Source organism: Medicago sativa, chromosome 1, assembly GCF_051527215.1.
Source record: "Medicago sativa cultivar Bolivia chromosome 1, Bolivia_mono, whole genome shotgun sequence".
Lineage (NCBI taxonomy): Eukaryota > Viridiplantae > Streptophyta > Magnoliopsida > Fabales > Fabaceae > Medicago > Medicago sativa.
Genome location: NC_140749.1, coordinates 30,864,852 through 30,877,702, shown reverse-complemented (window position 1 = coordinate 30,877,702; position 12,851 = coordinate 30,864,852).

Genomic DNA, 12,851 nt, shown 5'->3' with positions numbered 1-12,851 from the left:
ATGAAAATCGAAATTCTTCTTCTTCTTCTTCTTCCGCTGTGTATGATATCTTTCGATTTTCCTTCAGTGGTATCAGAGCCAATTACGAAACCATGAATCGGATTGCTTTGTTACTGCTTTATGTTTTAATATGATTAAACATTTTGAATCGGAATTAAATAATAAAGAGAATTAAAATTGGCATCGTATCATGTTTTCTGTGCATGGCTTTTCGATTTGTTTGATGTTTCAGAAACCGTTTCTGGTGAAGTATCGACATATCGATTATACATATCGACGGGAACATGATTGGAAACAAATCAAATTAGATTATCTTTTAAAATTGTTTTAAGAGATAATAATATTTTCGCAAATATTTGATTTGCTAATATTTTGATATTCTATAAGGAATTAATTTGGAATGCAAATCCGTTAATAAAATAGAATATTAAGTGTTAATATTTTATTATTTAAATTTAAATATTAATTAAAATTGATTGATCAATATCATATATGTGATATATGATTTTAATACAACATCATTATATGTGATATATTGATGATATCATTCGTTCAATAGGTTTTATATAATTGATTGTGAATTTGTAGTCAACTCGTAAGATTGAGCTTCGAATACCGATTCTGGTGAAGCATCAAAGATCCGGTTGTCCATACTGAACAAACAATTGTTAAAACTATTGATGTTTGATTGTTGTATTAGGATACCTAACTATATAAGCGTTGTATTATTATGGTTGTATCATTCGATCAATTGTTTTCAAAGAGATTGTTGTGAATTTGAACAATTCGTGAGAGTGAGCTTCAATATCCGAATCTGGTGAAGCATCATAGATCCGGTTGTTCATGCTAAACAAACAATCCTTGAAAATATTTATGTTTAATTAATTTATTTAATTGGAGAAATGTAATAAATTTAAAAGATCATGATTTTGAAAGAGTTTCAATATCAGATATGATTTTTGAATTTGGTAATAAAATATTTGCTTAATTTTAGCCCTGTAATTTGTTTTGGAAACAAATTGATTGCCTAAATAAAGCAGATTTAATTATAATAATTATTGAGTGTCAATATTACTATAATTAAGTAAATAAAAAAATTCTACCTTTTGGATTGTTTTTCAAAAGTTGTTTGAAAGGTAATAAACGATCCTAAATTGATAGTTAATTTAAAAGATCATGATTTGAAATAGTTTCAATGTCATATATGATCTTTTGAAATTATTTAATCAATTTGCATGACTTTAACTTGATTTGTTTATAATTTAAAAGAATCATGATTTGAAAGAGTTTCAATATCATATATGATCTTTTGGATTTGATCATAATATTTGCCGAAACGATTTGGGTGTTCATAAACGTGTCAAGTGTTGATGCGAAATACGCAATCTAGAATATTTTGGAACACAATCTGAGATATTTTGGTATGCAATCTAATATATTTTGGTACTCAATGAGATATTTTTGTACTTAATATAATATATTTTTGTACTCAATATAATATATTTTGGTACTCAATTAAACCCCCAGCTAATCTGTGAAGTGTGATCATATGTCAAATTTTAATTTAATTTATTTTAATTATAAGACCTTAATAATAATAAAAGTGTGTTTGTTATTATTATCATGTGAATGATTATGGCCTTAGTCCTTTTATTTTATTTCTTTTGGATATTAAAATACGGCCTGCGTGTCGTGCCTCTCTCTTATATCTCTATTGTACATTCTCTTCTCATCCACTCCCTCGTATGTAAAACGAGTTTCTTTCATATGTAATGTAAATAGAATGCAAAGAAGTAATAGGGCTCATGACGTTAGGATAGTCCTGGAGGTCAAGCTTGGAGAAGCAAGGTCGTTTCTAGGATTAGTTTAGATTCTCTCATTGGCTTGAGAGAGTCATAGCGTTAGGATGGCCATAATCATGTCACTTTTATTATTGTATAATCGTTATGCATGTTATGATTGGAGTGCGAATATATATGATATATAAGCCGTGGTGAGGTGAGATCAAACTTAATAAAAATCCTTCAATTCAAAATATTAAGTTTAATGCTTTCCAAAAGTTTAACACCCTTCAAGACTAATATCGAAATGTGTAGGTTTCGCCTCTGCGAGGTGCACTTTCTATACTAGTAAGTTGCGGTGCGGTAATCCAATTTACCCAAGTGTTATTCTTTTGGGTTTAACTTAACTAAATTAATTTTAATAAGATTAAAATAAATTTAGAAGCAATGTTTGGGAACATCTATATGATAGATTAGAGTAAGGAGTTATTCACTCAAATGATTTGAAAGTTGTATGAGATACAATTGGAAGGAGTTCCTACCTAAATATGGATTTCAACCCCCTAGAAAATCTTCTATATGATCTGAGTTTTGAGTACAGCCCCCGTTGACTTAAAGCAAGGTGAAATATGGATTTCAACCCACTAGAAAATCTTCCAACGGGATTTTCCGAATCAAGTGTTTTGAAGGTCATTTGATTTGAGTAAAATAGTGGGAGCGTATTTAATTAAAGACCTATTTAAATATGTTTTAAATCATGATACATTTATTTTATTTATTTTCTGTATTTAGGATTTCTTTAGCATATAAATTTTATTATACTGTTAAAAGTTCTTATGAAGAACAAAATTTTCAGAAAAGAGTTTCTGAATTGGTACAAAATTTAAGAATTGTTCTTAAGAATGAGAAAAACTGTATATTCTCGAGCAGTTATTTCCTAGCAACTTTCTATGTCTATATTTGAAAAACAACGCTTATTAGAAGCATTGGGTCAAATGAGTAGATATAGGATATCTCATAGTGGTAACGACGATGGAGAATGATATGATCATTCAACCTCAATGTTATAAGATGAATAGTTTAAGCCTATCAAGTAGATGTACATGGATAAGAATAAAATTCAAATTCTGTTTTTCTACCTTTGAAAGGTTAAACACGGTTGCAAAAAGGGGAAGCAATTATTTCAAAAGTTGAAAAACAAAAATTGCTCGTAGTTTTGAAAGGGTCAAAATATAAGAAAGAAGTAAGACTTCTTATTTACCCATATAGTTATAGAAAGTTAAATTTCTACTTCTTCATCATAAGTATTTGATACTTGATGATTAATCTCATATTTGTTGAAATATAGAGAGTTTTAAAGAAGCAGAACATTAACTATAAGTGAAGTTCACCTACGTCTGGAATGGAACAAATTGTTTCATTGACTATAAGAGCTTATGCTTGGACTTAAACTTAACTTGATATGGAACCAAATAATTGTTATTAAATTCCATATAAAATAGAAACATTAAATCATAAATCTTGTATTGACAAGAGAAGGATTATGTAGTTGAATGATAGACAAATTTTGTCCTATTGTCCTAATAATGTTTTCTATACAATGTGCTGATCAAGTAATGGATTTGAGTTCCATGATCTTGATAAGCTAGTCTATAACATATGAGAAAAGGATCAAATGAGATTTGAACCTTTTGTATATCATTGGCATCACTGTTTAGTACAAACAAGTGTGATTCACATTTCCAAAATCCATGGATATGGACTATTGGACTCATTTGGTTTTATATCATTTGAAGGATGTGAGTTCCACCTTTCAAAATAGATTAGTATACCGGTAAAGGTGAAAAGGACACATAATCTATTTGAGTTGATATACATATGAGATGTATATGGAACACTAAACATATTTGTTGGATATTTTATTTCTCTTACTTCATCTAACATTACTAATTAATAGTATATGAGAAAAGTGTATTTGACACAATTCAAGGAATCTTTGAAATTGTTCAAAGAGTTTAACAATGAAGTAAAAGAAATAGGTTTGAAAAGTATAAAGACCATATGAGTAAGTCGTGATGGTAAATGCTTGATTAATGAGTATAATTATTATTTATATCGCTTCATGTTTGACATGAATCGATCTAAAATACTTTGGTTATAACTCATTGACTCTTGATGTTAAATTAAATTACAGTTATTCTTCACCCACTACAAGTTCCAATAGAGTAATCATAAAGACACCATATTAGATATGGAGGTAAGAGTACCTAGTTTTTGACTTTATGATAATTTGAGGTTATATGGTTTATTAGATAAACTAAACTACAAATTAAATGAATGTACATTTGTGGAGGTACCCTAAGGAAACTAAGGGATACTGATTATACATCACCTTCCATGACAATAGTCGTTTGTCTCTAGATCTGGAGTATTCCTATTAAAGGAGTATGTCTTTGCAGGAGCCAGTGGGAGTGTTGTAGAACTTGAATTAAGTCAAGTACCACAAAATACATGTATCTTTAAGAATGGAACATGAACTAATTCAACAAAGGGTTGTTGTTAAATCACCAGTTTGAGTAGCACAAGATCTAGATGAGTTTGATATGTCATATCACTACAATGAGTAACATGATTTTGTCATGGCTCAACAAGGTGTTATGATTTTCATGGTAGATGAGCCCCAAACTTACTAGAAGGTCGTAAATGGCCTGAACTTTGAGAAATGGCTAAATGCCATGGGATCTTATAAAGAATCCATGTACACAAACCATATATGGATATTGGTTAAATCATCCAAATGAGTATGACTCATGAGATGAATGTGAGTTTTCTTGTAGAAAGCTGACATGGATGGTATTATGAATACATTTAAGATGTGATTGATTGTAGAAGGTTTCATACAACTCGTGATGCAAATCATGACGAAACTATTACATCATCATAATGCTTAAATCTAACGATCCCACTTGTCATTATTGTATAATGCAAATTCTAGGAGATGGACAACGATGTTGCATTCTTTAATTAGAATGACCTTGTATATGTATTTGACATATATGTAGGGTTTCGTTAATCCAAAGGATGCTAGAAAGGTATATATATTACAAAATTCATGTATGAATTGGAGCAAGCTTCTTGAAGTTGAATTATTTGTTTTATTAGTGAAGTTTTATGAAAAACTTTGATTAATAAAAATCTTGTGCACACAAGGAGAATAGTGGGAGCATTGATATTAGTTTGGTGGAGTATGTGGATGACATACTAGTCACCAAAACAATTTATCTACACATGTGAGACATGGTTAGAAAATTATTTTCAATATGTACCAAAATTGATTGTAGTGTTCGACACTAGAATACTTTCAAGAATATCCATGGATGTCTTAAAGGACTAAGGATTGTTTCTTGAACACGGATTAAAGGAACATTGTAAAGAAGTTACAATGATGCTGACTTTAATATCGGTGTACAGTATATCCAAATCGCAATTTGGAATAAATGCTATGCTTGGATATCAACTATGAAATTTGTAAAAGTACAAGCTTCAAATAGTTGTTGTTTCTATTACAGATGTCAAATATATATGATTTGGATTGTTTAGCTCATAACTGAGCGAAACCATGTGTCTCTTGCGTTGCGGATTCCATTGATCCCGTCTGAGGTGAAATTGGTTTAATCTTGCGAGCAATGAATACTTGATCTCACCAATAATCCAAATGTATACTTTGACACTTCAATTTCTTTTCGATGGAAGATCGAAAGTGGAAATTGAAAGAAGTGTAACCTACCAACATAGGAAAGAGTTCCTTATCTACTAGAATAGTATCATGCCCAGGGTGTGCTTGATGCTAACACTTGATCAATATATATTGAGTTAATATTTGATTGGCTTTTAGTGCTAGTGGGAGATTGTTGGAGTAAGCCCTAATATCCAATCAATATTGATTGGGGTTTGGCTTTGTATCATGATATTGATATAAATATATATTGTGAATATATATAATAATAAGGCATTTCTTTATTGAATATTGTGAATATATATAATAATAAGGCATTTCTTTATTGATTTTGTTATGTTTCAAAATAATAAAGTCCCTAGAATAGATAGTTCATGTAATGGAATATTAAGTGTGACTTAATCATGAGATTACATTACGTAAAGAACGCTATTCTTAAACATATCCATAGTCAAGCTTTAATATGAATTGGGATAATAATAAAGCATAAAGACTATTATGTATGTAGACTGATGACCGCATCTCATGGGTCATTGATATTGAGATATTAAGTCTATACATAGGTATAAATATTAGGAGTAATATTTATACTGGATTGACCCACCGTGAGAATACTACATAGTATGTTATGAAAATGTCATAAGATATTCTCACAATGATAATAATGTATATCGCTCTTAGACCTGAAACCACTATGATCCCTAGATGTGGACTCAAGTGCTTTGTTGCCATTCTAACGTTGTCTGTAAAAGGATAACCATAACGTTGGTTGATGGGTACTTGATGAATCATGCTGAGGGACATGAGTGTCCTAGATGGGATTTGTCCCTCCTCATAAACAGGAGATATATCTTTAGGCCTCTTGATGAAATATGACTGTAAAATTGCATGGCCATGCCGAACTAAGTCAATATAAGATATTGGACTTATTCGTTATTCAGTATATTTCGGAATCAAGGAATATAAACATTGATCTATACAAGGGTGACAATATCTATGCCTTGGGATCAATAAAGATATCGAGACAAAGGAGTAAGTGTACACATGAGTATTATCATGGAAAGGTTTCGTCAGATCACTTGACATTCTTGTCACTTGGGTAGCAATGATGTGTTGCTAGATACCGCTCATTGTTTATAATATTAAATATTAGATTTAATATTATTGCCAACGTGACTAGAACCTATAGGGTCACACACAAAGAACAGTCAAAAGAGAAATATATAAGTATGACTTATATAAGGGGTGTGTTTAGTAAATAACGCTAATTTGTTAGCAAAATTACTAAACTCGTTGTTGGGCTTACTGAAGCCCAATAGTGACTTATGACTTGCAGAGCACACGAGAAGTTCTATAAATAGAACTCTGGTGCTGAAGTTTTTGGTTACACGTTTTGAAGCAACCCCTTTCTTCTCTGCACTTCCAATTCATTGGCTAGCACCGAGTTTTGGAGGAGCACTGTTCGTGTGGACTTGCTAGAGGCTTTGCTGCTTGCTGCTTGCTTGGCTGTGATCGAGATTCCAGTTTCCAGTTCCAGCTTTCAGATTCCACAGTTCAAGGTAACAATCGAATCACTGATTCATGTTTGAATTTCGTAATGATCCAAGGAATGAAAATCAAAATTCTTCTTCTTCTTCTTCTTCCGCTGTGTATGATATCTTTCGATTTTCCTTCAGTGGTATCAGAGCCAATTACGAAACCATGAATCGGATTGCTTTGTTACTGCTTTATGTTTTAATATGATTAAACATTTTGAATCGGAATTAAATAATAAAGAGAATTAAAATTGGCATCGTATCATGTTTTCTGTGCATGGCTTTTCGATTTGTTTGATGTTTCAGAAACCGTTTCTGGTGAAGTATCGACATATCGATTATACATATCGACGGGAACATGATTGGAAACAAATCAAATTAGATTATCTTTTAAAATTGTTTTAAGAGATAATAATATTTTCGCAAATATTTGATTTGCTAATATTTTGATATTCTATAAGGAATTAATTTGGAATGCAAATCCGTTAATAAAATAGAATATTAAGTGTTAATATTTTATTATTTAAATTTAAATATTAATTAAAATTGATTGATCAATATCATATATGTGATATATGATTTTAATACAACATCATTATATGTGATATATTGATGATATCATTCGTTCAATAGGTTTTATATAATTGATTGTGAATTTGTAGTCAACTCGTAAGATTGAGCTTCGAATACCGATTCTGGTGAAGCATCAAAGATCCGGTTGTCCATACTGAACAAACAATTGTTAAAACTATTGATGTTTGATTGTTGTATTAGGATACCTAACTATATAAGCGTTGTATTATTATGGTTGTATCATTCGATCAATTGTTTTCAAAGAGATTGTTGTGAATTTGAACAATTCGTGAGAGTGAGCTTCAATATCCGAATCTGGTGAAGCATCATAGATCCGGTTGTTCATGCTAAACAAACAATCCTTGAAAATATTTATGTTTAATTAATTTATTTAATTGGAGAAATGTAATAAATTTAAAAGATCATGATTTTGAAAGAGTTTCAATATCAGATATGATTTTTGAATTTGGTAATAAAATATTTGCTTAATTTTAGCCCTGTAATTTGTTTTGGAAACAAATTGATTGCCTAAATAAAGCAGATTTAATTATAATAATTATTGAGTGTCAATATTACTATAATTAAGTAAATAAAAAAATTCTACCTTTTGGATTGTTTTTCAAAAGTTGTTTGAAAGGTAATAAACGATCCTAAATTGATAGTTAATTTAAAAGATCATGATTTGAAATAGTTTCAATGTCATATATGATCTTTTGAAATTATTTAATCAATTTGCATGACTTTAACTTGATTTGTTTATAATTTAAAAGAATCATGATTTGAAAGAGTTTCAATATCATATATGATCTTTTGGATTTGATCATAATATTTGCCGAAACGATTTGGGTGTTCATAAACGTGTCAAGTGTTGATGCGAAATACGCAATCTAGAATATTTTGGAACACAATCTGAGATATTTTGGTATGCAATCTAATATATTTTGGTACTCAATGAGATATTTTTGTACTTAATATAATATATTTTTGTACTCAATATAATATATTTTGGTACTCAATTAAACCCCCAGCTAATCTGTGAAGTGTGATCATATGTCAAATTTTAATTTAATTTATTTTAATTATAAGACCTTAATAATAATAAAAGTGTGTTTGTTATTATTATCATGTGAATGATTATGGCCTTAGTCCTTTTATTTTATTTCTTTTGGATATTAAAATACGGCCTGCGTGTCGTGCCTCTCTCTTATATCTCTATTGTACATTCTCTTCTCATCCACTCCCTCGTATGTAAAACGAGTTTCTTTCATATGTAATGTAAATAGAATGCAAAGAAGTAATAGGGCTCATGACGTTAGGATAGTCCTGGAGGTCAAGCTTGGAGAAGCAAGGTCGTTTCTAGGATTAGTTTAGATTCTCTCATTGGCTTGAGAGAGTCATAGCGTTAGGATGGCCATAATCATGTCACTTTTATTATTGTATAATCGTTATGCATGTTATGATTGGAGTGCGAATATATATGATATATAAGCCGTGGTGAGGTGAGATCAAACTTAATAAAAATCCTTCAATTCAAAATATTAAGTTTAATGCTTTCCAAAAGTTTAACACCCTTCAAGACTAATATCGAAATGTGTAGGTTTCGCCTCTGCGAGGTGCACTTTCTATACTAGTAAGTTGCGGTGCGGTAATCCAATTTACCCAAGTGTTATTCTTTTGGGTTTAACTTAACTAAATTAATTTTAATAAGATTAAAATAAATTTAGAAGCAATGTTTGGGAACATCTATATGATAGATTAGAGTAAGGAGTTATTCACTCAAATGATTTGAAAGTTGTATGAGATACAATTGGAAGGAGTTCCTACCTAAATATGGATTTCAACCCCCTAGAAAATCTTCTATATGATCTGAGTTTTGAGTACAGCCCCCGTTGACTTAAAGCAAGGTGAAATATGGATTTCAACCCACTAGAAAATCTTCCAACGGGATTTTCCGAATCAAGTGTTTTGAAGGTCATTTGATTTGAGTAAAATAGTGGGAGCGTATTTAATTAAAGACCTATTTAAATATGTTTTAAATCATGATACATTTATTTTATTTATTTTCTGTATTTAGGATTTCTTTAGCATATAAATTTTATTATACTGTTAAAAGTTCTTATGAAGAACAAAATTTTCAGAAAAGAGTTTCTGAATTGGTACAAAATTTAAGAATTGTTCTTAAGAATGAGAAAAACTGTATATTCTCGAGCAGTTATTTCCTAGCAACTTTCTATGTCTATATTTGAAAAACAACGCTTATTAGAAGCATTGGGTCAAATGAGTAGATATAGGATATCTCATAGTGGTAACGACGATGGAGAATGATATGATCATTCAACCTCAATGTTATAAGATGAATAGTTTAAGCCTATCAAGTAGATGTACATGGATAAGAATAAAATTCAAATTCTGTTTTTCTACCTTTGAAAGGTTAAACACGGTTGCAAAAAGTGGAAGCAATTATTTCAAAAGTTGAAAAACAAAAATTGCTCGTAGTTTTGAAAGGGTCAAAATATAAGAAAGAAGTAAGACTTCTTATTTACCCATATAGTTATAGAAAGTTAAATTTCTACTTCTTCATCATAAGTATTTGATACTTGATGATTAATCTCATATTTGTTGAAATATAGAGAGTTTTAAAGAAGCAGAACATTAACTATAAGTGAAGTTCACCTACGTCTGGAATGGAACAAATTGTTTCATTGACTATAAGAGCTTATGCTTGGACTTAAACTTAACTTGATATGGAACCAAATAATTGTTATTAAATTCTATATAAAATAGAAACATTAAATCATAAATCTTGTATTGACAAGAGAAGGATTATGTAGTTGAATGATAGACAAATTTTGTCCTATTGTCCTAATAATGTTTTCTATACAATGTGCTGATCAAGTAATGGATTTGAGTTCCATGATCTTGATAAGCTAGTCTATAACATATGAGAAAAGGATCAAATGAGATTTGAACCTTTTGTATATCATTGGCATCACTGTTTAGTACAAACAAGTGTGATTCACATTTCCAAAATCCATGGATATGGACTATTGGACTCATTTGGTTTTATATCATTTGAAGGATGTGAGTTCCACCTTTCAAAATAGATTAGTATACCGGTAAAGGTGAAAAGGACACATAATCTATTTGAGTTGATATACATATGACATGTGTTTTCTATAAGACCTTTGAGCTCGCCACTGCGAGTAGAATCACTCGCCACTGCGAGTTAGGCTGTCAGTTGCCCAAAATTGTCCCGATGCGATCCTTTCGCACGTATAGTCTTGAGCTGACCTTAGAAGTAAGAATGAGGGAGGTTTAGGATGTTTCCAGAAGTTACAGAAGTCTGTTTATATGACTGATATGATTAGTAATGTTGCATGAATAATGTTATGATGTTTTATGATATTTATGTTGATGTAATCCATTCCTTAAATGATGTTGCGATATTCCAACACTGTTATATGTTGCAATTCTGTTGCTGTTCATTGCTGCTAACCTTTAAAGTCTTGAAATTGCATGAGTCGGTCTATGTTGCAACAGTTTAAGATTTTTCATGATGTTGAATTTGAAGGATAATTATTATTATCTGTTTTGAGATGTTAAAGTAGTGTGTGGCATTCCGTTATGAATTAAATACTCTGATTTTAAATGAAATTTTTATGTTGGGAAAACAGGGTGTTACAGAAAGCATGCAGTGACAACCATTTGGCAATGATAGACAAATTTAGCTACATAAATTTGCCCTATAGTGATGGATTTTGGTTGTCACTACAAATCAAATTTCTTGTAAGCGATACAAAGAAAGTATGGGCAGTGGCCAGTGGCGGATCTTGAAATTTTTTGATGGGGGTGCCAAATATAGTTTAAAAAAATCACAAGTTTATGGACTGATGTAGTGGTTTACTTTCTTTAATCTATCACTGAGAACAACGATTTTTGAATAAAATGTCATTTATATAATTGAAAATATAAAAAAAATGAGGGTACCAAGGATCAAACTCACACCCTTTTTGCCCTATAGTGATGGATTTTGGTTGTCACTACAAATCAAATTTCTTGTAAGCGATACAAAGAAAGTATGGGCAGTGGCCAGTGGCGGATCTTGAAATTTTTTGATGGGGGTGCCAAATATAGTTTTAAAAAAATAACAAGTTTATGGACTGGTGCAGTGGTTTACTTTCTTTAATCTATCACTGAGAACAGCGGTTTTTGAATAAAATGTCATTTATATAATTGAAAATATAAAAAAAATGAGGGTACCAAGGATCAAACTCATACCCTTTGAGAGTTTGGGAGCGCATCAATCCACTGCGACACCAATGTTACATCTTATTTACTAAAGCTTAACCCGTAAAGCTAACCCTAAACCTAATTTTTTTCCCCCATTTTTTCCTCCACTTTTCTATGCCATTGGATCTTGCGCATTTAGGCGCCATTCAATTTTAGCCATTGATCATATTATATTTATCTCTTCTATTTTCCGAAACAACTATTTCGTATTTATCTCTTCTATTTTCCGAAACAACTATTTCATATTTATCTCTTCTATTTTCCAAAACAAATATTTCATATTTATCTCTACTTCCGAAACAAATTGGCCCTACAACTATTTCATATTTATCTATAGCCCTATTTTTCCGAAACAACTATTTCATATTTATCTCTTCTGTTTTCCGAAACTACTATTTCATATTTATTTATCTTTTATCTTATCTTATTTACTAAAGCTTAACCCCTGAAGCTAACCCTAACCCTAATATTCCCTCCCCCGCCCCCCCCATTTTTCGCTCCACTTTTCTGAGCCATTGGATCTTGCACATTTAGGCGCCATTCAATTTTAGCCATTGATCATATTTCATATTCATCTCTTCTATTTTCCGAAACAACTATTTCGTATTTATCTCTTCTATTTTCCTAAACAAATATTTCATATTTATCTCTACTTCCGAAATAAATTGGCCCTACAACTATTTCATATTTATCTATAACCCTATTTTTCCGAAACAACTATTTCATATTTATCTCTTCTGTTTTCCGAAACAACTATTTCATATTTATTTATGTTTTATCTTATCTTATTTACTAAAGCTTAACCCCTGAAGCTAACCCTAACCCTAATATTCCCCCCCCCCCCATTTTTTCCTCCACTTTTCTAAGCCATTAGATCTTGCGCATTTAGGCGCCATTCAATTTTAGCCATTGATCATATTATATTTATCTCTTCTA